This window comes from Apteryx mantelli, chromosome 10 (assembly GCF_036417845.1).
Source record: "Apteryx mantelli isolate bAptMan1 chromosome 10, bAptMan1.hap1, whole genome shotgun sequence".
NCBI lineage: Eukaryota > Metazoa > Chordata > Aves > Apterygiformes > Apterygidae > Apteryx > Apteryx mantelli.
The window spans coordinates 418,115-431,442 of NC_089987.1; the positions used below are offsets into that span (position 1 = coordinate 418,115).

Consider the following 13,328-nt stretch of genomic DNA (forward strand, 5'->3'; position numbering starts at 1 on the left):
TGAAAGGAAGAGAGGCTGTAAAGCTTCAATACATTATCCAATTTACACGTTCATTTATAGCAAAATGTTTACAATAAGAAAAAACATTATTTCAGCACACAGACCCACTGTAGCTTACTGACTGGTATAGCAGCAAACTTTTTTCCATCCTTAAACCAACTACTTGGTACAAATTTTAGGTAAGGAATTGCTGATCCAGTTCTCTCAATTACTGTGCGAGAGACTTGACAAAGCAGCAGCAGATGCTGGAAAATGTGGATTTAGAGAGTCAGTCCACAAGGAATTACAGCTTTAACTTTAACTTTCCTTTTAGCAGCACACTCACTACTGTGAGATTGTCAAAAAAAAAGCTTGTAATAGTACATTAAGGGCTGCAGGATTGGTCTCTAAGTGGACTAGAACAGGTCTACCAAGTGGTAGCATTCTATATTTCTGTTATAGGAAAAAAAAAAATCACTAACATTTTCTAGCAGTTGTTTTGAGACTAGGAGGAACATATTGCAAAACATTCTACTACTAAAACAGCTGTGCAACTCAGTAAGGCTTACTTATGCTAAAGTTTAATTTAGGTTAATTTATTTCCCCATTAATTTGAGGAACTCGATACCTTTGCAAAGGGTAGCACAGACACTTCTTAAGTGTTTATTCCAGGGTAAAAATATTTTTGGTTTAGATTGTGCATGATTCACTAGCAGCTTCCTAGGTTTATCTGGATAATTTGTGAAATTTATTGAAAAGTATACTTACTGAACTTATCTAAAAAAAAATCATAGAACACCACTACTATTTGGGAAATAGGAATGCCAATATCCTTAAGGCTATTAGCATTAACTGAAGCAGTTTAAGTAAACAGGAGGAATTAACTTCAGGACAGTTTCCTGAATGTGAACAGCTAGTAACGCTGAGAAGACTTCCCAAACTAATAGCACAAAAAAGGAAAGGAATCTTTCAAAGCAGAAAATAGCAAAGAACAAAACTGAATATGCTAGTCATTAATGGATGACCTCACATACCAATTACTAAAATTGATTCTAATATTTATGCCCCAGAATACGGATATCTCATAATAGAAACACTAAAGGGAAGTACAACAGCAGCCACCGAAAGCTACCTGGTAAGTCTTAACATTGTTTTGCATCAATAGCAAAGCAGATGAAAGCCAGCTGTAAGAGAGACTAACTCCTGATGCCAAGTTATCTGCCTCCTAGAAAACACACTCAATCTGAGAGGCTTCTTAGATTAACTGAGAACTGGGAGAAAGTTGCACCTAAGCCAGAAGAATACTTTATAATTTAAGAAACTAGACAGGAAAAGGATATGGCAATTGTTTTCATTTGGGCAGCATACCACCTACCTTAAAGGCTCCAAACCCTTGCAAAAGGTAACTACTCACATTTCGCCACTGCATAGCAAAACAAATACATTGTGTTAACTCAACCTTATGACTTGAAATATTATAAATTAGAAATGGAATAATAGTGTATTTTCTATCTTTTTGTCAGTATTGAGGGAAAATTAGAAGGACTCATGCCAGTTTTGGATAAGTCCTAAGCAGATTTATCATTTCTTTCACTGAGTCCAATAAATTGGTGAACAAACTCCAGAACATGCAGCCAAATAAGTTTGTGTAGCTACATTAGCAGTTTAAACAGGAGATCTGAGAGAATTTCAGATATTCGAGACAGTGGCATTGCCTCTTTAGCATAAATATGTACTTCCCTCGGAGTTATCAGTAAAACCTGCCCTATAAGAAGTTCCATTGTGCCAATAAGAAGTAGAAACAAACAAATCTAAGTCTTATCACACAGTCAGTGCAATTAATGTGACCTACAAGGGTGTTGTCACTACATTTAGAGATGATAGTAACTTGTCCTCTAAGTATGGACAATGAAGAAAACTAGCCTAAGTAGTTATGCCCTTTGGAAGGGGTGGGGATAGGAAGGTGGAACAACACTTCTCCCTTTTGTGGGTAATAAACTGGACACTATCATTTTCTTGATACTTCTGAGCCATGTTCACACACAGGAACTATGAGACAAACATTTTGATTCAGGGTATGACAGAATCACATTTTTTAAAAAGCTGTACCAACAAAAAGTGGCATTTTTTGTAAAAGAGATTAAACTCCACCCTTCATGGTACAAGTCAACCATTAAGTAAATGGGTCTTTAGAAGACACTTTCCTTGAGGAAAGCTTACGCCTTAACTACACACACTTCAGTTCCTCAGTTTTTAGATGCAATTGATTCTGGATAAATCAGATGGCACCCAGCAATGAGATGATCTCTAGTCTGATCAAGCCTCCCAATTCCTTTGTTTCTGTCCATGCATTATTATCCAATGGCAGAATAGAAATGGATGAAAAGTGTGTGTTGGGGCGAAGAGCAGGTATTAGCATTTTTTTCCTCTCAAACTTTCTCAGAAATTTCATTTCTAATTCATATCAATGATGGAAATGTTTAGCCTCAAGACTAAGCTCTCTTAAAGAGTTACAGAAACATTAATATGATTAGTGTAAATATCAGATGTGATTAACATACCATCTATAATGACCATAAGAATATAAAAAATTGTCAAATGAGGGGGAAATGATTCTATGTGTAATGGGGCTTGGTTTTACTAATAACTGTAAGAGGAGGTAGTACAGTATTCCAGTGTACATGGAGAACATATGTATAAATGCAAAAGTCCAATCACTAAAACTTCTAAACTACTTGGGATAACTATTTGAGACTAAATGTAACATTTAAAACTCTATGCTAAGTCAGAGCTATTGCATGCGGTACTCCGTAGTTTAATAGGTATTTCTATATTCACTTAAAACAAATATGAATTTCTTGTTGAATTTTAAATCAAAGGCCTGGAACACCACTCCTTTCCCATTATTATTCTGGTGAAGAATCCTGGATCCTGCAGCTGCAGAATTTAATTCTATCTGCTGATGCTTCTTTCTTTGCCACTTCATACTATCAAACTAACTAGTATTTCTCTCTTCCCAACAGCCATTATTAAGTAGCAGTTAAGTAAGCCTCACTGCCATCCCACATCTGTCCATACTGAAGAACTGAAGGAACGGGGTTTCGTTTATCTAGAGGAGAGAGATATGATAACAGCCGTTAAATATTTAGAAGATTGTGGCAAAGAAAACCTCTCTCCATATTTGTGGAACACAAAACAAGCAGAAGTAGGCATGAACTGTAGTATAGGAACTTTAGATTAAATAAAGGAAAACACTCAGATAGTAAAAATGATTAAGCATTGGAATACATTTCCTATAAAGTTATCAATCATCTCCATAGCTGGAGGAACCTTTCACTGTCTTTTCCAGCCTTATATACAATGATAAACTCTTGACATCCCTTTCAGCCTTTCATCTCCTTACAGAATTTCACTGACAGTTCTTCACCATTATCTAGAAAGATAACCAAGTTTGATTTTTCATTTAACAAATGGTGTAGGGTCACTAAATCTTTTGGTGTAAGGAACTGCTTGCCTAAAAGACATCAGTGATCTGTAAAGTCAGCCTGTCTGCGAGAGCAGCCAATTTCAACAGTTTTGGGAGAAGCAGCTTCACCTAAGAGACTTAAAGAATTTGTCTCCTTGTGTCCTCCTAGTCTCCAGTCATTACAGTCTGGAGGATTTGCATACTTCCTCAAACTCCTTTCAAAATAAATCAACAGAACTTCAGATGCTGTTACTATTGTTCCAAGTTCTACCATGATCTTGGTCTGAATAAGATCTTAAGATCATCATAAGGGCTAATTTTAAATTAGGTGGAAAAAAGATTCCAATTTATTAGTTTTGATTTCGAATTTTATCAAATGCTCCTCTACTTTTGGATATAGAAAACTGTGAATAGAAGTTTCTGATCTCTTTCATATATTATATTTTTTGCACTGTTTAGGCAAATAAAACAGACTACTCATCTACACAGAGTACTCTCCTGCTAAATGGGACATATATAGGTTCTACTGTAAATTCCTTTGGAGGAACTGCAGAATAAGCATTCGTGCCATACTCACGATGGGAGATAAGTATCTGATCTGAAATTTCAGCACTGTGGTAGTTAAAACAGTGAGAGAAAAACAACATTGTTTTGCACTTAGAAACCTGTTTCTAATCAGCCAAGCTACTCCTATGGGGTCAAATATAAATGATTAGCTTATTAAAAGCATAGCTTTGCTATTTAATAAGCAAAAATGATTGAAAATTCTGTTCCAGATCCTGATAATTTTAGTGTTTCTAGTTAAGCCTGCAAAATTGCATTCATTATTAGTGTCTAGATTCATTAACAATTCAATTTATAGATATTAATGCTTATAATGCATGCTTCGCTTGCCAAAACTTGAAGAGAAATTGTTTCAATTAGCTTTCATGGATCATGAATCCTACCGGCTGGGTATTTTTAGACAAAAGATACAAACACATCCCCAAGCAATGCTAATGCACAGCTGGGATTCGTATGTAAGGTCAGCTAACAGTTTAAAAAGAAAAACAGTAAATGAGTTTTACACAGAAGAGTTAGACAGGAACAGAACCAATCAAATATTTGCAAGTCACACTTCTCCCCTGAAAAAGTCAGGATACTCTGCTTTTTGTGCTGTATTTTGAAAAAAGCCAAACTGGGAAGATACAAACTAGTGACTAGATTAAAGAATATTTTTCAGCATGTGTCAAAGATGTACTAGGTATATGTACAGGCCCAAGGCTAATTATTCAGTTTTCATTCATACTATATAATGAAAATCAGTAAGGATGCACAGACATAACTGAGGAAAAAATTTTGCTGAGCATTTCTTCTTTCCTGAGGTCAATTACAGCTGAGTAGAGGAACCCAAGATCTACACAAACATTTTTGCACTGCACATGCAAAATAAAGGAACCACAAGACCACATAAAGACTCAGTCCCAGCTGACCAGGTTGCTGGTTCAAGCGTATTGGTGCTACTACAGGACATGTGAACAGAAGGGCTGGGAGCAGCAAAAACTTCATCAAGCCTCTCACTGACTCCACACCAGAGAGCGCCGCACTTTGCCAAACTCTAAACTCACTCAGCTCACTGAAGTCCTGAGCGTGATCCGAGGAAAGTATGCAGGCTCAGGACAGGGATTAGCAATTTTAACTGAACACTTAAAGGAGAAGCACTCAGAATCACTTAGGTCCACGTGCTAGACTTCATTAATATGAAAAAAGTTACTATAAAACGTTAGCTTTTATTATTGCGAATAATCAATTACCCTTCTTTCTCCTCCTCTTCTAAGCATTGCAGGCAGCAACTGGAAAATGGTGAGATTTTAAAGCAGCCACTACGTAAAGGGTATCACGTGGTACAGAGAATGTCCCTAAAGTCAGCGCAAGTCCTTGAAGAGCAAGAGCAGACCCATTGTTCCTGCCTCCCAAATACAACGTTATGTAGCATGACGACTTCAGACAAGCAAAAGCCAGCAGTCCATGGCTGCCACGCGGCACCACAGCTTCTGTCTAAGGATTCGGGCAAGTCTGCCGCTGAAACAAGACTGCCTTCCAGTCCTTACAGATAATTATACCATCCATGATCATTTACGGAACTTAGATTCTAACTAGACTGAAAAGATGCTGGCTTTGCTTTGATTTTCCCCTTTCAGTGAAAATCAAATTTCTATGGGCCATTCTATGGGCAATGTCTCTTTAAAAATGGGGTGGGGAGTTCCAGATCCCCCTTTTCATGATAATGGAAAAAAAATTAGGGCCTTTGACAGAGAATGAACAGCATAGATGTGGAACAATCTGTTTTTGACTCATGTATGTGTTATTTGTCTAGAAGATTGTTACTGTGTTGCCTCTGAAACAAAGCCATGGAAGGTCAAGCCTGGGGTTTCCAGAAACAGGAAAAATGCAAAGAAAATACTTTAATATTTCTGCAAACAGATAACTTTAATCTTCCTGGAATTTAATTTACTTTGCTCTCAGAGAGGAGAGCCACAAATTAAAGTTACTCAGTATTTTATCCACATGCATCCTAATCATCCATTCCTCCATAAAGCTGGTCTTTGTTTCAGAAGCGTCTAGACTATACAGATCACTCAGATTATTTCTTTTGAGTTGACTTATTCTTAGAGAGCAGCACACTAGAGAATACCACCCTAATGGCTGACCACAAGTGTCACACAGTGATTTTTGTTGCTAGGCTTGAGTGTGTGTGTGTGTATATATATATACACACACACATATATGTGTGTGTGTGTGTGTGTGTATGTATATATATATATGTGTGTGTGTGTGTGTGTGTGTGTGTGTGTGTGTATATAAAATGTTTATTTGTACTGCGGTAAGCCAGGCCACACTAAATTCTTCCCCAGTGAAGTGAGTGCACGCTTAACTGGAATTTGTCTGGAAAGGAGGGCAATTAAGAAAAAGCTTCAGAGGGTTAATATGAACACTGAAGTTAGCTGGGATCTGCAGACCAGGAGTGTTTAGCAGCTGACACACTTAAGCTCAAGACAATTTCAGGGCCTGCTATCTTAGAAGAACATCTTTAAGCATTTTTGTGTAGGTAGGATCTTAGTCAGGGCAACCTCATTAGAACTCAAGAGAAGGCAAAACCAAATGATCCATCTTCTGCAGTTTAAATTCATCTACTAACGCACTGGTAAATTTATGGTGAAGGACCACATTTTCACCCCTAGTTTGAATTGCATTACTACTCAAGTAGAAGGCACAAAAAGCAGCCCTAGAAAATAAAGATCTCAGAGATTCTTGAGAATCTTCAGATGGCTCAAAATGTTTCAACTCTTGTTAACTCAGACATCCACTCTATTAGAATCAGGTTAGGGCTAGACAACTGGAGACAGATGTCTAAAGAAGCCTTTAGGCTGCTTTCACTTACACCAAACCCATTTGTGCCTCAGAATTAATACAGAAAAGTTATCTAGATAGCTATTTTTAATCAATCAATCTGATGTCCATTCTCAGCAACACCAAGCAAAGAACATAAGCTCACAGACCTTAACTTGCACCACCTATGTTTCCAAATTCATTAATTCAAAATAATAGCTTGAACAGTATGTAAAGAAGTCAACTAATTTAATAAGCAAAACGCCTCAATAATATATATCAGAAATGAAATGACAATGCTAGCCTTACTGCCAACAGCTGTGGTCAGCAATGAAGTCATTAGCAATACCACATTACTGTTCAAGACCATAATTCGTCTGGTTTAGAAAGTCCACAGAGGCCTAGCCTGCTTTGCCATGAAAAACAGAGCAAACATTCTGATTATGAGAAGATCACTGTCCTTCACCTACCCTGCCTCCCACACACATGCTTTCATACATCTTCCACCAGCCTCTAAGCAGTCTAATCATTCCTTTGGCTATGTGCCCAATCACCCAAGGACTTTCTCCTGTGCTCATCCTGAGGCCGGCAATCTCTTCTTACATATTTTCAGGTTGATAAAGACGATGGTATAGCTAAATGGAGTTGCAGGCTACATCTCTTCTCAATAATTAGGTCACACACTACTTTGTCACAGAGTGGTAGCAAAGGACACCAGCTCAACCTCAGTACATCCTGTAAGGTACTAGCCTCATCTAGTCAGCATGTCTAGTAGCCAGCAAGACATGTGCCACTATTAGAAAGCAGAAGCTTGTAGGAAAATGAAGTCCCTGGCACTTAGGTCTGGACTGAGTCCTAACTCAGAGATAAAGTACCTGTCCCCTGCGTAGCATAGAGCTACAGAGAAGAAAAATTAATCACTCGAGGTCAGTTAGCCGATCTTCAGCAGACATCCACATCTTTAGCTAGCTAAATAATTTTGTAGAGCTGGCCTTTGGACTTTCACATTTTGCATGTATTGCCTGAGCTACCTGTTTGACAGAAGTTTAGCAATAACCAGTCAAAGTACAACATAAGAACTACCCCATTATGTCACAGCTGTGGCCCTTCTTGCTCATTCTTCTAGAGCATCCAGGACCCAAAAACTGCTCTGCAATTGTTCGCCACTGACCTGTTGAATCATCCTACAGTGTCAAGAAGTTTTCACAAATCCTCAGGTTACATGTATACATGTAAACAAGTATATGTAAATAACAGAAGGCATTAGAGTGTTTCAGTGTCAGTAGACTAGCCATGCATGATCTTTGGATGACTAGTGAAAAGGAGGCTGAAAAATTAATGAAGAAAAGCAAGACTGTTAGCAGACTTAACTTGAATAAATGGAATTTTGAAAATCTATTTTGTTCCAAAATTTGTATGGGTGCACAATTAAAAAGAAAAGGCTAAAAGACACTGGTCTCCATTTTTAACTATAGAGACACAGGTTTTTACTTGCTTTCGGTACCGTATAAGTTGCAAGTAATTTACAAAGGTTTTTTTAAAAAAAATTATTTTAAAATTTAAAGAGGATTTCTCCTCAAAAAAGCTCTCACTCTTTAAAAGCAAATTTGTTAAAGGGACACACTGCCACTGCTCAGCAAACATCATTATGTATTGTATTATCATCTTTACTCCACTCATCCTAAAACACCATTTGGTCATCACATTACAAGCTTATGCAGACCCTGAGAAAACCAACAAAACTGGTTGGTTCTCAGAGAACTTGCTTCAGACTGTTATCACTGTTCTCCATGTCATGTACCTTGTGGCTTCTGAGAATGCCTTCAGTTAAAGAGCCCTAAACTTGGTGCTATATCATACAGTCTGTCTTATGCTAAGCCCAGCCACACTGCAGATCTGCTAGTGCTAGCCACTAGTGCCAACAGTGCTCCCCAGTTTCACTCTTGGTTTTCCTAAACACACACTAAACAATCAGTTTTGAATTTTGATTTTACAGAAAACATATCCTTTATTCATGTTTTGTTAATATATGAAGAATATTTTTAATGGTATTCCTAAAGATTAGTAGATAGGAAAACATGCTACACCTGTAACAGACACTTTGTAAGATATACGATGGCAAGTAGTTCCCGACTTCAGAGAACATCTGTGCTGAAGAATTGCTACAAAGAATGATGAACTGCTTTTCATTGTCAGAGACTATGAATCTGTCCATGATGGAAGATTTTTCAAAAGCAGGTAACACGCTCATTTTTAGGTACTGCTTTGAATAAGCAAATAAGGAGGAATAGTTCTTAAAGACTGAAAAAACAAGAATTGACAAAATGGAAAGAATCATCAGAGCTCAGGAAAATGTCACATCAAAGAAATTTGGACCACTTAATTTGGACAAAATACAGGAGAGTTTGATAGAAGAGAATTATAGGGTGTTAGGATAATGAATGTTATTCTGTTTGTGTTAATAAGTATACATTTCTCTTGGTCATTAAGAAGACTATCTCCAAACCTCAGTTTTACTTAACTGTGATAAAAACACAAAATATTTACCCACGTTTTAATCATTTTCAGGATCCTGCATTATCAGTTGAGTGTTATTTTTAATTTGTTGGAGAGTTATTCAGGGAAAGTAGTTTTTTTTATTTGCTTTTGTTATTTTTAATTACATCCCTGATACACACATTTCCTACAAACATGCAAGTTCTCCAAACTTCTCCCTTAACTTCTATAGACTTCTGCACCAGATCAGCCATAAGGATCTAAGGTAACCCCAGACAGTAACATTTTCATTGTGGGGCTGAGTCTCACTATTTTTCCACCCTTACAAGGAGGGAATCCCTAGCTGTATTTCCCATCCCTACTCCTAAGCATATCCACATATGAATTATAATGGTGAGCCATACAGATTGAGCGATATCACAAAATGCCAAGTTTCATATTTAGTATTTTGTATGTCAATAACACCACTTTGTGGCCCTCCTAGAAGCTAAATAGGTGGAAACAAAAGGACTCTGTACTGTTGGATTATGTTTATACCTGGCATTTTCACATTTGTTCTCAAGGTTTTGCAACAACATAGATGAATACTGAAAACACTGAAAGAGTAACGTTGACAAGAGAGCAAGCTTAAAACACACACAACCCACAACTTTCCCTGAGTAAGCCTAGATGAGATTGCTAAAGACAAAGGTGTGCACAAACACTACAGAAATGTATGAAGTATTCCCTGAAGTCCTATGTGAAGAAAAGCAGGGTGTGTCAAATTCAACTCTTAAATAATTGGGCCGTCATGTTCTGACTTCACCTCAGTTTCCAGATGTTCTTCAGATGGACTCCAGATGTTGGTCAATCTACAGCTCATTTCAATTGTCTAGTCCTGCAGTGAGTAACTGAACTGGGGTCTACATGTGAAAGCCACTAAACAATTCCATTTGTCTCATTTTGAGCAGATGGGAAACCAGCACACATGCCATAGTTGTTAGAGTACCCAGAAGCAGAATAAAAACTAACTAAAGTAAATTAGGAACTTATGTTACAAGCAGCTTGTCCTGCTCCCTCAAAAATCCTAGTATAAGCTTCTTCTAATCTATCAGCATTATCCCAGGCTTGTCTAGTTCTCAGAGTTACCAAGTAAATGCTTCCATTTCACCAGGCAGCTCACAAAGACAAAGCTGAATACTATTAGCATGTAAAATACACTAACAGATGTGGTGATAATAAAGGAGCAATGCTGCATAAAAAAAGAGGTCCCAGACCAAATGACTAAGTGCCTCAAACTACTCTCTTTAATGAGTAAGTCATTGAGGGAAAACTCCATCTACTACAAGTACTGTAGATGCAACAAAACCATCCATCAATCTGCAGAAGACCTGTGAAATTATACATGCAGTCTTTGATTTATCTTCTCCCATCACTGGGAGATCATCAGCTGGAGCTAAGAGTACATCCATTTCACATGTCCAAAACTGCCAGATTCTTCCTATAAAACCAGACACAAGTTGTCCCCGCTGATGAGAGGATATGGAACTAGCTTGCAAGCTGTAGCCTGGAAATCTTCCAGCCCCTGCAAAACAAACTGAAATGCTGTGACACTTGAGGGGACTGACCAGAGCTGGGAAGCGTTTCTGCAATGCCTACCCCATGCAGAAAAGGTGGTGGTGGTGCTGATTTGCATTGCCCGATCCTTCATTTAATAGTATCAGACTTTAGATTGATCTTGCAGCTTAACGTGAGCCACTTTGCAAGCCCTGAGTCCCTCATACCTCAGGATGCTAGTTTATCCTTAGGGTATCTACAGATTTATTATCTCACAAACTATACCAAATTTGTCGCTATCTGGACTTATCTCCAGTAAAAGATAGCTTAATGGTTAAAAACAAAATAGATTTATACAGTGAGTCATGAAGGCCAGATTTCCAGTTACAGAGCTAGAAACAAGATTAAGAATAATTTATAATTGCATATATTACGCTTAGAAAAATTCCTTCTTCAGTGCCTCTTAGAATTCCTTGTGTGTTTTGCTAGCCAAAACAGCTGTGAATCAAGCCCACATATTCACTCTTCCATGCAACCAATTCAGACCACAAGTGTCTAAAACTGTCCAGAAGTGACAAATCCTGCCCTGTCCATCCCAGGCTACTCCAGCCATTCTCATCTTTCTTTAGCAAATTCTATTTCCGCATGCACACCCTCATTTTAAATTGTTTCCTGTTTGCTTTCTTAATCCAAAAAGAATGCAGCTTCCATGATTTACATCTCCTTATACCAAATTTGTTTTTTTGATTTTCAACTACTATGAATAATAGGCATTATATTCAAGACAGATGCAATTACTTACCTTCAGTGTTCACAATATTTCTTGATACTGACTTTCTCCTCCTATCACACGTTCTAAAGTGGATAGTCTATTGTATTGTATCTTTAATCATATCTTCCTTCCATGGACACCTAGGAAATAGTTTAAAAGAGTTCTTAGACTTGCAATGTGTCACATCAATTTCATATTTTTCTTATTTTTGCCTGTTTATGGAAAGCAGATAAAGGTTTTAGGCATACCAAAGCATAAACAACAGAGCTGGTAACAGGAAGCTTATGCTACTAACTTTTCCATTATCAACGCCAGCTTTGTCAATTTTAGGCATTTCTGGCATCACAGTATCATGCTCCAGCTGGGATAGGAAACAGAGGACCTTCCACTGACTGACACTCATTGCTCAGTGCACTTCAAACATCCTTCACCTCTTACACAAGAATCACTTCAACAAGTGCTATTTAGGCAAAATTACATTTGACATGACCTGTGTCAGAACCCAGATACAATGCAGCAAGCAGAAGACTTATTTAACTATACAGATCTCTAGGCTCTTATGCTGCATCCATATACTTTACTGCCCTCTCTTGCCATCACCAGACAACACTACCTTTATTCACCACAGAGAGAACAAATGAATCTCAATTCCCCGGGTTCTCCAGTTTTGGAACAGCAGCTATTTAAAACAGTTGAAGAGTATTTTACATTCTTTTCTTCATCTTTATCCTATCATGGCTGCTCCAAACAGAAGATAAACTGTTTATTTATGCATTTAGTCATATGTACAAGCTTAATCAGAAGCAGCCTAGGTTAAAATTCTATTAATGACCCTCAAAGGGCTAAAAACAGTTGCAGGGGAGGGGTGGTAATAAAACTTTGAATTTGATTTTACCCTGAAAAACAAGTAGCAATCCACATTAAGAGGTGAATAAGGTTGCAAAAATCAAGCATTAGAACTTCAGAAACACTCCAAGGTTGTCTACCCCAATTCACTTTTCTTTTGTCATATATGTGACACTGTTGTGCAAGACTTCCATCTCATCCAGTTTACCACATTAAGACAAAATCTTTTCTAACATATAAAGCATTGTAGAATACTAGACTAGAACCCTGAAAAACATGTTTTATCCCTGGCTCTATCACAAACCTCTTGTAGCAACTTAGTTGAAACCATATCATAAGGTACATGATGGAATGAATTAAGGTTGTACCAATAAGCTCAACTTTGTGCTAAGAAATTATCCCTTTTTGATGAAAATTGCAAATAGCTTTAAATTTCAAGCTAGGACAAAAAAAAGAAAGCTATGGAAAAAAGCAAACTGCTTTTTGATAATTGAAATTAACCTTGGCTGTTATGTAATTATTTAAACAGAAATGCTTCAAAACCAAGTAAAAAAACCTTTTTCTGAAAACATAACATGAGCATTGATGATTTCTATAACTTTTTCTTTTCCTGCCACAATTTTTTCAACACTTGCATGATTCAATAAAATAAAATTTTTGGCAAAGAGCACTTTCCACCAAAAATTGTTTTAATGCTTTTCTTGCATGTCTTCATTTTGTCATTTGTAAATTCAGTGGTTGATTTGACTACCCTCAAACTTCTGTAACTCTAATTCTGTAGTTACACATGCTTACCCCCTCCACACACCATCCTTAAAACACACACTTATTTAACAGTATTAAATAAAGCTGACTTCATTTTTA

At 37.3% G+C, this 13,328-nt stretch overlaps 1 protein-coding gene across 20 annotated transcripts in view; it reads right to left on the bottom strand.

Annotated features, from left to right (window-relative positions):
- The window catches only part of LOC106498818 (uncharacterized), a 131,070-nt gene that overhangs the window by 100,312 nt on the left and 17,430 nt on the right, over window positions 1-13,328 (bottom strand). For 18 of the 20 annotated variants that reach the window (XR_010885268.1, XR_010885269.1, XR_010885266.1 and 15 more), the window contains exon 2: window positions 11,649-11,758. The exons of the other annotated variants lie outside the window; for them this stretch is intronic. The gene's annotated coding sequence lies outside the window, so the exon portion shown is untranslated. The remainder of the gene's footprint in view (window positions 1-11,648; window positions 11,759-13,328) is intronic. 20 annotated transcript variants of the gene reach the window in all.